This window comes from Poecilia reticulata, linkage group LG8, assembly GCF_000633615.1.
Source record: "Poecilia reticulata strain Guanapo linkage group LG8, Guppy_female_1.0+MT, whole genome shotgun sequence".
Classification (NCBI taxonomy): domain Eukaryota; kingdom Metazoa; phylum Chordata; class Actinopteri; order Cyprinodontiformes; family Poeciliidae; genus Poecilia; species Poecilia reticulata.
Genome location: NC_024338.1, coordinates 20491635 through 20506914, shown reverse-complemented (window position 1 = coordinate 20506914; position 15280 = coordinate 20491635). Strand labels below are relative to the sequence as shown.

Here is a 15280-nt window from a genome sequence, read left to right as displayed (position 1 = left end):
TGTCATGATAGAGACTCAAGTGCCTGCTAAGATTTTTGGAAGTTTCAGAAAACCTCCTGGTAAGTTCTGGAAAGCAAATTTCATGAAAGTTTTAAGAAAGCATCTGGTAATGTTCTAAAAACGTCCTGGTAAATTCCCAAAACAATTAGGAAACTACCTGGTAAGCTCAGTAAGCATTCCAGAAAGTACCAGTACTAGAAGGTTTTCAGGAAGGCTGTGGTTCCATAATACAGTTTAAAGTACCTCTTATAGTTCAGGAAAGTACCTCAAAAGTTCCAGAAAAGATTGAGGAAAGTACCTGGTAAGTTACACTAAAGTTCCAGGAAACACCTGGGAAGTTCTGGAAAGTTCCTGCCAAATTTCCAGAAAGATTTGAAAACTAAGTTTCATGAAGATTTTGGAAAGTACCAGAAAGTTAAACATGCAAATATTTACTTTTTTGTGACAGTAAACCTGTTTTTGTTAATTTGATGAAGCTTATTAATAATTTAAAGAACTCATAATCATCTAAATCAAATAGAAAAATGTAACTTTAGTGAGCAACAAAACGATTGTTTTCAAGATTTCTTTTGAAATAAAAATGTTTAATTTTGTGTAGGTGAAATATAATTTAGTTTTACATCTGAATTCAATTCCTGTTTATTGAAAATGATTCAACTTAAAAGAAACGATCCATAAAGAGTTGAGCCTTAAAGGAGAGGGGCCTACCCTCCTCCAGCCCCCCTTCTGGATACGGCCATGCTTATTGAATGAATGGGAATCATTTTGTGTTTTCCAGGTTTCATTAAAGTCTGCAGTTATTTCAGAGTTTCACTCTTTAACCAAGCAGCTCAGATCTCACATTAATCACTTATTAACTAAAATCTGTTTTGTTCAGGAACTTTCCTCTGGGATAAATCTGTCCCCCCGTTTTATGAATTATTAATAAAAAATATCCGTGCAGCAGTCCGGTAGGTTTCTGCTCAACATTTAACTACTTTATAATCTGATGGATGAATATTTAGCAGAACCTGTGGAGCCGGACGTGAATCTGGGCAGAACATGACGACAGTCGGGTTCAGCAGTGAAACTGGAAACCAGGAGTTGATTTTATCTTCGCTGTGGAAACATTTTGTCTTCAGTTTCCTTCATGTCTGACGAATCAGATGGAAGATCATTGATTATCTATAGATTTCTGTTACCCATTGACGACTCTTTTCCAGTTCTCTATTCAAGGTGAATCCAATTCAAAGTTGGAACACAAAAACTAGTCTAGAGTTTAAATTATGTTAAGTTATTGTATTTATGCTTAGATAATATTCTGAGCTTCACGCTGGGTCTGCAGGGCTGATGGGGAAAAACAGTTTTAATGTTTTTAATCTAGTTAAAGTTATATGGGATATAACTTTGATACCAGCGTCAAAATATATCCATCCATCCATACATTTTCTTTCACCCTTGTCCCTTAATGGGGTCAGGAGGTGCTGGTGCCTCTCCAGCTAACGTTCTGGGCGAGAGGCGGGGTCACCCTGGACGGGTCACCTGGACAGGTCACCTGGACAGGTCACCAGTCTGTCGCAGGGCAACACAGAGACACACAACCATGCACACACACACTCACACCTAGGGGCAATTTAGACAGGCCAATTAACCTGACAGTCATGTTTTTGGACTGTGGGAGGAAACCGGAGTACCTGGAGAAAACCCACCATGCACAGGGAGAACATGGAGACTCCATGCAGAAAGACCGGGAATCGAACCCAGAACCTTCTTGCTGCAAGGCAGCAGCTCTACCAACTGCGCCACTGTGCAGCCCGTAAAATATATTAGTTCACTATTTAAAAACGGTTTATGCTGCAAACATGTTTTCCCATGATAAGCACTGGTGCATAAAATGAACCAGAGGCGCCTTTAAAGCATAAATAAAACAAAAAAAAACATGTCAGATGCAGAACTTTAAGCTTTGCTAGCAAGAATCTGCACAGTAAATATCTGTGCAGGAGAACATAAATGTCTGAGCAACCTTAAACAATCCAGGCTGCAGCTAGTCGGAGCAAACCAATCAGCAATCAGACTGGAGCGGCGCTGAGCTGCATGCTAATGGCTCCATGCAGCAGACAGGAATACTGCATGTTCAACAGTTTAATTACATTTAACTGGATTTCTGCTCACATGTCAGATGCGTGAACGTTTTACCGCCGACTCGGCGTTTGGAGAAAATGTAACGTTCCCAGTCCTGATTAAAACCCGGAGGTTGGAATAAACCAGATTTATGAGTGGTAATTATATGACATCATGTAAAAACATAAAATAAAATGTTTACAGGATTACTTCAGGTTTAACTCAGTAAAAAAAAAAACAGACTCTGAACCAAATGGAGCTTTTTAATTACTTTAATATAATTTAACTAAATTTGATTTATGTTTGTTTAACACGACAACCTGGATAAATGTAATTTAATTATTTGTAACAAATTAACTTCATTTTTTTAAAAGTTGGGTCACCCGTTCTCTTTTTTCAGTGTTTTTAAAGATTTGATAAAAGCAATTTTAGCAGTTTTTTTTAGTTCTTTTCACAGAATAATTATTTTGTACTGTATATATACTGAAGTGGATTAATTATTAATTAGGAACTGGACTTTTTTCATCCCTGTAATTTTTCTACAAATGTAAACATCCCATAAAAGTGCTAGTTACATTTAGCCAAGTCAAGAAAGAATAAAAGCTGATTCAGACGCAGCAAAGTCGATGAAAAGGTTTCACCTTTTGTTAAAGCTCGGTTAAAAAAAGACAAAGACTTTACAGGAAAATAATATTCAATAATTTTACTCTGCTTACAAGATAAAACTTTCCATCTGTGTCTGTAGATCATATTTGTATCATTTTTGAATTGTAGTTGGGGGGCCGTGCAAAATCAATCCAAAGGCCACAAATGGCCCCCGAGTCATTTAGGACGTAAAATAACTTTACATCAAAAAAGACAATACATTTTTAGACTAGCAGCAGAAAACCTCCAGAAAAAACACGGATATTTCTGAGCTCAAAAAGTTGTAGACGTGCAAAAAAAATGTCAGAAATTTTTAAATTAATTTCACATATTTTCTTGAAAACTTGGAAAAATCTGAGCTCAAAAAAAAAAAAAAAAAAAAAAAACTTTTCAAACTCAGAAAATTTCCAAAAGTCAAAGATTTTTGACTTCATGGGCTCAGAAAATTTCCACATTTGCCTCAGAAAATTTCTGAGATTAATCTCAAAATGTTTTCCTTTGCAAATGTTTGACTTTGAACTCATAAATTTACAAGTGAAATTTATCACAAATCTCTGACATTTTCTTGCACATTTTTAACTTTTCAAGCTCCAACATTTCAATGTTTTTTCTAGAAACTGATCTCTAGGAGTTTCTCTTTCTGCCTCTTTCACAGAAGATGAGTCAGGCAGAATAATCGGTCCGATCCGAGTCCCAGATGCTCGCTGCGCCTTGGCCAGCTCAGATTGTGCGTCTGCTGGGGTCGGCAGACAGAAACAGAGGGATGTTGTTTGAAAACAGCTGCAGTCTTGGAGTGTGTTGTTAATTTGACCGCAGACTCGGCCGACGACTTGGACGCCAGGTGCAGACGGCAGATGGTGTTGCTGCTGGACGCAGATTTCTCTGTTAAACTTTTAAACAAGTTTGCTCGCAGTCAGAGGAGCGAAACAAAAACAAGCTCATAAAGCGCTGTGATGAACGTTACGGAGAGTGTCTCAGTTAAATCAGTCCCACTCTGGAAAGAAGCCACAGAAATTCCTACCAGTCAGACTCACTGATTAGCAAAAAAGAAAATCTAATTTTTATAAACTAAAATCAGCAAAATGTTGTGTTTTTATTCAATACTCAACAGTAAACTAAGCATGAACTTTTTTCATTAAACAAATGGTTCATAGATATGTTATTAACTCATCTCTAAACACTATAAATCAATAATAACTGGTTATTATGTGTTAATTAAGGGTGAAAAAGTGACAAACTCTACCGGCTTCTTGCCAAATAGTGAGTCAGATCTGTTCACCATTTTATCTGCGGTTGTTATGCTAAACATTTCAGATCACCTGGTAAACAGAATAAGCATTCATTTCCTTCTCAGACTCATATCTAATGTGTCTGTAGATGAACTGAAAACATCTGTAAACTATTTATTATGCAAACATATAAAGAAATGCTTTTTTTTATAGACACGGGATCATAAACAAGAAACTTCAAATTGTTTCCTTATTAAATAATAGACATAAAGTTTACTTATTATTTAAGAAAACTGGAAAAAAAAAAAAACCAATCTATTCTCAGAAATAAAAACAATATCTCGGTCAGACTTCGTTTGAAAAGATTTCCTGCATTCAGCCAAGTTTTAACACAGCAAATAAAAGCAGATTTGGTTGCACCAAGATGGTCCTAGTTGCCATGACAACAGAAGGAAACCAGAAAGCTTGGGAAATGTGATCGTCTTGTGTTGCATCAGACGTTCTTGTAAGTAGATTTTAACTTAAAGTCCTAGCTTTGTAGGAGGTCATTACATTTATTTGTGAATTTTGGTCGGTGGATTCTCAAAAATCATTCCAGGGGCCGCGAATGGCCCCGGGGCCTCACTTTGACCACCATTAAAGGGAACCTATTATGATAAATTTACACTTGGCACATTTTTGTGTTTCCATTTGGGTCTCAACTGATTCTAAACACAGACCAAGTACTTTAAAAAAAAACACACCCAGCTGCTTTGTTGGCAATAAGTTTATGATTTTTGGTGTCCGAAAAATGTGCCGAGTCCAAAACGTCAACAGACACTTTGTTGTTACCAAGCAACCCGAGCAGAGTTCTGCCCCGTCACCTAGCAACCAAAGCTGAGCTCCAGCACGTTCTGTCAGCTTATTTTACTGTTGCATAATGGCTGCTGGAAAAGACAAGTGTTTTGATGTTGACTTACCAGAAACCACTTGGATTCAGTTCTTCCTTACCTGTTCAAGGAAGCACAACAGGTCATCTTTACAATGAAGCACATAACTCATCATAATTCTGCTGTGTGACGTTTCTCCCAAGTGTCCCGCAGTAGACGGGTTGCGCTTTCAGTATTTTAGATCCATTAGCAGAACCTCAGGAGGTTCTGTTCATCGGCAAACATACAGAATGTCCTCTGTTTTCCGTCAGGGCGCTCAGCCCTGGACAGCGATGCTGACATTTACCGTCGCCCCGGTGGCAGCGGGTCCAGGGCTGCTGCTCAAAACGATGACATATCGGACACAAAAGGGACGGCAATGTGCAGGAGGCTGCAGCTAGCCCGCCTGGCAGCTACATTTACTCTGACTCCAAACACCTGGATGCACATAAAGGTGAAAGTGTTTCCTGGTCCGTAATTAACTGTGGACCTTTTAGAAAAGCCAGTGACAGAACTTCAACACGTTTTATCTACGGCTCACTGACAGGCACTTTATCAGCTCGAGAAGCACTTCATTAGCTCCACTATTAGCTGGACTGCTGATAGTGGAGCTAATTTTTGGTTCAGCTCTTTAACATATTTTCTAACTTTGAATACATTTAGCGCACTTAGCTTCCTCTAAAGTTGTAATTTTTTTTTGGCTGCTTTGTAAAATTTCAGTTGAGTAAAATTCAGCATCTGTGTTGAAGTTTTGGTTATCAACTCTTCAGTTAGCTAGATGTTCATATTCATGCAATTCTGGTGTAGCACTTTAGCGCCAGCAGAACTACTGTTTATGATTAGCGTTTTTAGGTTTCCGCTGCTAGCTTTTTAGTTAGCGATGCCCACCACTGCTAAAGCTCAATTTTAGAATCAAAATGATAAATAAAGAAGGTTTATGTGACTTTGTGCTTTAGCATTAGCTTCTGCTAAATACTGAATTGACAGTGTATTAGCTTTAGCAGAACTAATATTTATAATTAGCATTTAGGGTTAGCGCAGCTAAATTTTTGTTAATCGTTCCCACCAATGGTGTAGCTCAAACTGAGAATTAGAATGGTAAAGAAAGAGTATTTAAGTGACTTTGTGTTTTAGCATTAGCTTCTGCTAAATACAATGCTAACATAGTGCTTCAGGGTTAGCACAGCTAAATTTTTAGCTAGCAGTGTCTCAAACTGTCAGAAGAAATCTCTCAGGAACAAAACACAAGAATAAAATTATGATTTAAATATATTCCTGTGATAAATTAAATGTGTGGTTTTAAAGGTGATAGACTGGAAGTTTAATATTTAAAGAAATTCCTGATGAGCATTTAGATTTATAACAAAACTGAAGAGAGGGAGTGAAATTATTCAGGGTTCTGGCGCTGACGTGGCAACGTGATTCACTTTGTGTAGACGAGTAAACTCACAAGGACAGGCAGTAATTGGCCTGCCAGGGCTTCACTTTCTATGATTTAAGGTGGACCGTCGCTGCGGCGCACATTCCTCTGCTGCGACACTTTGAGGAAAATAAATAACGCCACTCCTGCTTCTGTAATAAAATCAGAGCTACATGAAGTTTATCCACGACATAAAGAACAAAAACACACTTCGCATCTCACGACAGTGGAGAAAAAAATAGAAAAGCTGTCTGCGTCATGGCTGCAAACAGCAGTTTGTATAAATGAAAACTGTCATATTAGGTTGGAAAATGTTTCACAGAGCAGCTTCTATAAACATATTTAATCAATTATATTCCATTTCTGTTCTAGGTTCACCTTGTTTTTTTGGCAGTATTGTGTATTTTTTATTTGTATGGAAAAATTAAAAATTGATGAATCATTGTCAGATTAAAAGTATATGCTAATTTGTTTTTTTAATGTTCTGATGTAATAATATAACTATAAATGTCATGTTTTCATAAGTGGGAAATCATCAGTTAAAAATAAAATCTTTCAAACATCTCTATGTGCAGTGAATCTATATAATGTGCTTCTTAGAGATAAAGTCCCTGAAAGAATTTATTTTATGCATTTATTTGGTTTTACTTTTATGTCTTGAATGAAGAACATGACTCTAAGCTTTTGTATGAACCGGATGTGATTTTCTGGGGGGCCATGGCCCCCACTCTTCCCCCTCTTAAGGGCACCACTGCCTGTTAGAATATTTTTAGTCCTGTTAGATTATTTCTATTAAATTGTAAAATAAGTCATGAATGGGATAAAAATATCCAGTTATTGCTGCTTCTTCCCAGCGTTTGCACGTCTTTAGTAAAATCTGCGTTTCCTTGTGAATCTTTGGACTCTTTCCTGCTGGAGTGACCGACGGGAGCCGCTTCTGTCATCTGGTGCCAAACGCAACAGATGTAAACACACACACACACACACCTGTAATCCATGCTAACCGTACTGTAGGCTGCACACACACCTTTACTGGACGTATGTGTTTCCACACACTGGTTGTTAGTTCGTACGCCAGTCACGAAGCCGGAGCAGACGGCGGAGGTTGGCAGCAGAACCGTCGGGTTCTGTGTGATTTGGACCTGAAGGCCATGAGGGGGGCAGACATGGAACAAAGTTACACAACAGAGCAAAATAAAGGACTGCACTGTTTTAATAGACGTTAAAACTTTGTTTTATATGATTTGTTTTTGTCAAATTTTAATATTTAAGATTCTCAGAGACAGTTTGTATGATGGTGATTTAGGGAAAAAAATGAAGGAAATTTATGCCAGAATATTCAGAAATTATCTCAGAAATTTTCTACAAAACACTTGGAAATTTTTGAGTTTCAATAGTCAGAAATTTCCTCTGAAATTTTATTGTTCCTAGAACATTTTTGAGATTAATCTCAAACTTTCCGTTTTTTAATAGCAAATTTTCGAATTTTAAAGCCCTGAAATTTTGTTTTCCCTAGAAAATGTTCTGAAAATAATTTTAATTTCTGTGTATTTTTGTTTTAGCTCAGAAATTTCCAGATTTTTTCCTTGAAAAAGTAAAATGTGTTTATATTTCACCTTTTGCAGGTTGTAAAACACAAAATAAAAACACAGATGTGACATAAAACCAAATATAAATTAAAACACAGCTGAAGACGCATTTATTCAGATTGGCAAGAGAATTAAGCTTAATTAATCTCAAAATTTCTGAGTTGTTTGGCAGAAATTTACGTACAAACATTGCCCCAATACGCCATCGTAAATTTGGATCTAAGCAAAAGATTCATTTATTTCTCAAATTAACTGTTAAAACTACATTTTCAGAAAGTTGAGTTTAAAAGCCCCTGCAGTCTGGAAATCACCTAAATGTGTCCTGATGTTTTAAATAAAACCCCAAAGCAGAAAGCTGGAGGAAAATGTGTTTTTTTTAATGAAGGAAAAATAATTAGCTTGCAATCCAAATGAGAAGAAAGTAGAGGAGCCAACAGGCAGCCAGAGATCTGGCAGAGCAGGAGAAGAGAAACGAAGAGCCGGGAGTTTAAATGCACCGAGATGCAGGAGAAAATGGCTCCAAAGGGTCTAGTCAAAGAAAATCAGGAACATCAGAAATATTTAACAGTTGGTGCAGGAAAAAACCTGAACGTCAAACAAAACTAGTAATCTAATGAAACAAATCCAAAACCCAAACAATGAGAATTACAACACAAGAAACAAACAAAAATGGTAAAATGTAGGAAAAAAACAATAAATGTTGTTTTAATAATTCCTTAATGTTGACAGAATAAGTGCTCGTTATTCTGACAGATAATCTATAATCTGAGAAAAGTAACTCAGATTATTAAAACAACAATTATTCTTTAAAACAAGCCTCTATATTTTGCTGAAAAGTTACTTTTAAGATAGTTTGTCTTATTTCAAGTTTGCCAAAATATCTGGACTAAAAATACTTGGCAAGATTTGGAGTTTTTCTGGTTTTTTATTGTTGCCGATACAAATAAACCTGGTTGATTGACTTAAAGGATTAATTATGTGTACTATTAAAATGAAACACTTTGATGAAAGGCGATGCTTGTGCCTGACAGGTGTTTTAATAAAAGCCTCCACAGGGTGACGGCTCTGATGAGAACATTCCCAAACAAACAGAAAGTCGCCCGTTTCCTCCATAAAAGGGAAGTTAAAGTGCGGCAGGTGGTCCGGGTCGCGCTGCGCCACCTGTTTCTCAGCTCCACCAGATGCTGCGCTGCGCGGCCGGGGCTCCTCTCAGCCAGGAATCGGCTCCTATTTATTACCGGCCCCACGAGGTCGGAGTGGAAGTGTGAGCGCTCATCCTCCGCAGGCAGTGGGAGGTGTTTCATTACCGGCGACACGCAGCAGAGAAAAGCCGCTGAATTTCACCAGAACATCACCTTCAGCAGCCAGAGAAGACAGGAGGAGCTCAGGACTCAAACAGCACAGAGCTAATAAACACACCGATTTACAGCCAAATGGATGCATCTGGATGTAGTTTAGTATCTTTAAATACTTCATTTGTTTCACTCATTTAAAGTAAAAGCTTGTATATTATGACACTGATTGATTTATTTCTGTTAGTATTGATGATTGTGGCGTACAGCTGATTAAAATCTAAAATTTATCACCTCAGAAAATGTTAATCTCATTAGAGACCAATAAAAACATTGGAAAGTTGAGTGGAAGGAAAAAGTGTTGTTGAAAAAGGTGAATAGGTAATAGGGATTAGAGGAGACCTGAAGAACACAGACAGGGATGTATTTATTTTAAACAAACTGGACAGATGATCCATCCATCCATCCATCCATCCATCCATCCATCCATCCATCCATCCATCCATCCATCCATCCATCCATCCTCAGCGATTACATAAATATATTTTTACTTTAATAGAATAATAGCTACTGCAGACTGAGACTCACTTCCTGTCAGTCAGGCTAAAGAACTGTTCAAAAGAATCAGATTGTTCCTGAACGCCACATCACAAATCTGAAAACTATTAACAGCAAAAAATGAATTTATTTAAAGTGTCTCTGCACTCTGAATTCACGAGTTTTTTCCTTTTGAATTAAACTGAACCAGGTATTTTACATGTGGACAGGCTGCGGCTACCAGGAGTCTGTTGGTCTGTCTGTCTTTTCTTTGGCTGAGCTGCTGATTTTGATTCTGTATCGATTTTATTTTCATACCTCAGATGTGACGGTCCTAAAATAAATCACTTCACAGTCCAGTCCATCGCTGAAGCTCACCGCTCGGCTTGTCTGACTCTGTTTGGAAGCGGCAGAGTGAAATAATTTGCTTTTCATTTTGATGTTGGTCAAATTCACTGAGGAGTTTTTTTACACTGAGGCAGAAAATAAACAAAGAGAAAACATCAATATTCCTCCATTAAGTTTTCCTTTTGTCCAGTCCAGCCTGGTTGAGCTGCTTTTTATCGAGTTATTTCAGGCAGATGTCAGAAAATAACCGGGGTCCGCTGAGGCTAATGTGGCCGTCATTAACCTACACGACCTTCATTACAGGAAGAGAGTCAGAAAAACCGTTAAGACATCAGCAGGCGAGAAATTCACCGTTTCTGTGCAAAATGGTATGAATTAAAATTATTCTGAGGTCAGATGTCACATCCATCCATCCATCCATCCATCCATCCATCCATCCATCCAGTTAAATTCTTGGGCCAAATTTCCTCTACATCAGTTCTGGAAAAATATATAATTTCTGAGTCTCAACAAGAAAGTTTTGGTTATGAGCTTCAGAAATGATTCCAATCTGATCTGAAGTGATGAAAACAAAACGAATCCACACCGTCTGTCATCATTTATCGACCACAGATAAAACTGAAAAACCAACTTCATTCATCAAAAACCTGAGTGTCGGATCAGAGAAACAAAATGTTTCAGTTTCTAAAGGTTCAAATTCATCATCAGCTGATTTAGGTGGTGAGAAACGACGACAGTGTGTGTTTTGTACTGTGTGTAAGTTTATGAGTGCAAATACGAGGTGGAGGTCACCGTTCCAATGAACATCTATTTTCTAATTTAATTAATTTTGCGGTGATGTGCTGCGAGGTCGTATGTAACCAAGGTGAAGCTGGAGGACGGACGGTCCCCGCCTGAAGGACGGAGACAGAAACAGCCGTCGCTTTTTATGACAAACTATCAGGTACATTTGTTTTCTATGGGTGGAAAAAAACAGAAAACATTTTTTGTTTTTGTTTCTTTGAGAGGAAGTGACTAATATGACAGAATATTAATGTGCTGTTGTGGAGCTTGTTTGGATTTTCATTATATTTAGAAACAAAATAAAATTAAAACCATTTAAAATCCCGCAGGCTTGTTAAAATTGGCTTTTTTAAACTCTTTAAGATAAGAAACGAGAACAACGGGCGCTCCATTTATAAACATTCTGCAGAAAAGGCTCAGAAAAAGCAGCTGAAATGAGCTCAAAGCATATTTCTCTTAATCTGTTATTTAAAATACTGACATTAAGACTCTGTGCAACGTAAGGGTTGATGGTTCCCAAAACCAGCATGAAGTTTAACATTTCCCCCTCATGTCTGCAGTCCAACACAAAGGAAGTGAGATGTGGAGAAAACCCATAAAACCCAAAAACATCCCCACTGTTGTGCCTCCAGTCGGAGGAAGGAGTCAGGATGTGCATTTTGTTATCTGCTTTTCAGCCGCCGTCATAAACTCGCTGCCATAAACTTGATCCAATCTGTATTTTTCCGTTTAATAATAAAAGAGCGCTCCAGGAACAAAGTCGCATGTGACTTTCTGGATAATTTCTCCGGTTCATTTTCTCCTGCAGCTCTCCGAGCGTCTCTCCGATCTCTGCAGGAGTCAATCTCTCCCAGGCCGACCCCGGTAATCAATAGGCAGGCTGATATTACTGCGGGCTGCCGGTGAGTTATTCCTCCTCGCTGATGGAGGAGAGGGAGGATGAATCTGAGCAGTGGAGCGTTGGCTCAGGATTTGATGTCAGGAGGGACGGACTGAATGATTTTCTGAGATACTTCTGTCAGGAGAAGGATGAGTGACACAACTGCATGTTAGAGTCTGAAGAGAAGATTTCAAGTCCTCCAACAAAACCCTGAGTGGAACTTTAACGAGTTAATTTCGGTTGATTAAATTAATGAGATGGATAGTAATGCGTTAAAAATGTTAACGCAATTAATTTTGTATTTTACTTACAAAAATCGAGAGGTGGAACCTTTGTTGTTTGTTTCTTGTACGCCTGTAAATTTGACGCACAAGCAGCATCCGCTAACAGCAGCGATGAAAGTTTCACTGGGGATTAATATCAAAATGTGATCTGATTGGAAAAGACTACTGTTGTGATGGAGTTTTGCTAAAAGGAGTAAACACATCAGTGAAACCTAAAATATCATCTTAGTGCTAAACATGCAGCAGCTAACGTTAATGTTAGCATCCACATTTCAAAAGAAGCTCCATGAATGACCAGAGCTTCCTGAACCTCTGGAAAGCTGGACTTTGTTCCAGTATGATGGTTAAATCACCTAAACAAATTAAAAACGATAAATGTCTCTGCTGTGGAGCTCATATGTCGTTAACTTATGCAAAACATTTTTTGTTGAAACTGTCTTTGTGTTTGACAGTTTTGTATGAAACACAATCTGTGACAAAATTTATCTCCTCTGCCTTCTGCCTGTGCTAACTGGAACCAACAAATCAGAGCCAGGAGGCGGGTCTTAGCGCTGTCAATCACCCTCCCCCTGTGCTCTCTGCTATGCTGCAGCTAGCATAGCATGTTGTGAATGTTCAGGCTTCTCGCCACAAAGCAGCGAGTACATGAGGTGATAAACAGCGTTAAGACCCGCCTCCGGGCTGTGATTGGTCGTTAGGGAGCGGTGCAGAAATGTAACTCAGGGAAACAGTGGAGGGGATTATATGTCTGATAACAAACTGAGTTTGTTGACAGTTTTAACAAATAAAAAACATTTTCTTTATAAAAGTTGCGTACTGCAGCTTTAAGGGTTTTTGAATTCAGAATGTCGCCTATTTGGTCGATGTAGTTTTCAATTAATTACAGACCCTCCAATTAAAAATCTTAACGTTGTCCCACCGATATCTCTAGCTGTGTGTTCTGATGTTTTAGTTTCTACAAAATAAAAGCTGAAGATCTGCATCCAGTTCAAACAATTTCCTAATCTAATTCTAATCCTGAAGGATTAAAAAAATCTGATTTCAACAAAAGAAAATGATAATTCAACATCAACAGCTGCCTTTCTCTGTCAGTGCAGTTAAGCTGAAGAGCATCCAGCCTTTCCAACAGTTTGAGTGAAACTTTTAAAATCATTATCCCTCCCAGCAGCTGCGTCTGTTTTTGTTTCTGTAGATGTTTTCCAGTCTGAGATAAGCCTTCCTCTTGGTCTTCCTCGGCTCCAGCAGGAGCATCAGCTCCTAAATCACCGCGGCTTTTTGTCAGACACAAACGATCTTGTTCCCCTCAGCTGGCAGCAGAGAGTGAGGACAGATACGATGTAAAGCACAGACACCAGATTAGGTTTGGGATTAGCCATCGATCCTTCATGCAAACACACATTCTTCTCCTCCAACCTGCGAGGCGTCGTTTAATCTCTCCGCTGCAAACCTGGCTCTGAGACGCGTCTCACAAACAGACACAAAAAGATTTACTAATGAATCTGTCCGGCTCCCTGAGGGCCGATAAGGACAGGAGTTATAATTGAAACGGACCAATCAGCTGTCTGCCAGACTCAGGTTTTCAGATAAGGAAGTAAAGGTTTACCAGAAATCAGGATCAGCCAAAGAAACGATTCGTTTCAAGTACAAGTTCATAAAAATCATGTTTCAGTTTTAGTCTAATTAAATTTGACTCTCCTTGTGTTTGACTAGATGATTCAACAAAACTTTAAATGGATTAGCAGGACATTATCAGAGCAATTTAAATTATATGTAAAATGTTATTTAGCTGGACTGCTGCAATGTTTAATGGATTTTATTTGGATCTAGATTTTTATTGATTTAACTTCAAGATTATTTAACAGAAGCTAATTTAAATTAAGTTATGCTTTAATTCAGAAAATTCTGACTGGTTTAAACTGGATTTTTCACTTTTTTGGCCTGAATGTGACCCAAATCCAACCGGAGGTCTCAACATCCCAATTCCGATCTTTTCACCAGAAAATAAAATCTGATTTGTGCCAAATTATATATGGAATTATGTATCCAATTGATTGCAAAATATCTGAAAGGTGCTGTAACATTTTATCCGACTTTTACGTAATTGACGCACGACATGCGTCATAATTCTGCACCAATTTTCCCAAAAGTAGCCTCCCCCAAGCTTAAGTGGCTTTTGCTCCAACTCCTGTCGTCTCCTCTGGTGGCTGAGTTGAGATTTCTGCATTTAATCTCATAACCGTTTCATCCATGGTTTTTAATGACTTACTGCGTGAACGAGCTTATTCACGCAGATTTCATTCATATTTAATTTCTTATTTAATGAAAACACGACTTAAAAACGAAATTGTGTTTGTTCGAGTTTGGCGGAAAATAGACAAAGATTTGCGCACATTTTAAATGGAAACAACAACATAATCTTACCTTTCCTGGTGCGACACATCCAAACAGATCTCTCGCCGGAAGCTGCAGTTAGCACTACGCTAAAGGCCGTTATTGTTCCCTTTTTAACTTAATAATAATAATAATAATAATATATTTTGTTTACTTCTTTTTGTTTTAATCTTCTGACAAGGCTGTCAGCTCTGAATAACTAAAAACCGATTCGTAAACCGCGCGTCCATTGTTACTTCCGTAAACAAAGCGTTGCTGTGTGACGTCATCGTTCTTCTTCTGCGCATGCGGGTCGCTTCATTGGACGCAGCTGAGCTAATCAGGGGGATTTGGACCAGGTGTGAAGGAGAACTACAGGCGATACCAGCCAAATGCTTTCTGAAGATAATTATCTCAGCGAAATGAACTGAAAACTTAAAACACAGCAAATAATAATAAAAAAGCAAAACCAAAACACCCAGGATCATAAATATTTAATAAGATACCAGATTTAATTTGAGGGTTTTTTGTAATTAATTGCATTTTAGTGAGACGACAAAATCAGATTTATTTAATCAGGATAAATTTTTATTAGATTTTTTAGTTGATTCATAAGTTCAGTAACTTACTAATGTTTGAAAGTTTTTGTCAGCTGATGTTCTTGTTAACTTGGTCAAAAGAATATTTAAGATCTGTGGTGATAAATAAAGAAGATAAAATTACATTAAACCTACTTAATTCACTTGTGTGAAACCTGTTGACAAACTTGAATTTAGTTAACTAGAAACATCGTTGTATTAAAAATCTTATCAGTTGATGGAAATCATGTAATTTGTTTACGCTGAGTGAAAAAATGTGAAATAAGTTAAATGAAAGAGTGTTTGCTTTGTCAAAC

The 15280-nt window shown here is 37.8% G+C and overlaps 1 long non-coding RNA gene across 2 annotated transcripts; it reads right to left on the bottom strand.

The window, feature by feature from the left end:
• Nucleotides 1-3144: 3144 nt before the first annotated feature.
• LOC103469066 (uncharacterized) lies at nt 3145-14575 on the bottom strand. 2 transcript variants are annotated; one of them, XR_534298.2, is made up of 5 exons: nt 14437-14575; nt 10039-10116; nt 7330-7444; nt 4934-4964; nt 3145-3739 (listed from the first exon to the last, which is right to left on the bottom strand). It is a non-coding gene; the product is annotated as an uncharacterized LOC103469066 (long non-coding RNA). The 2 variants fall into 2 exon arrangements; XR_534299.2 differs by lacking the exon at nt 10039-10116.
• Nucleotides 14576-15280: the final 705 nt, after the last annotated feature.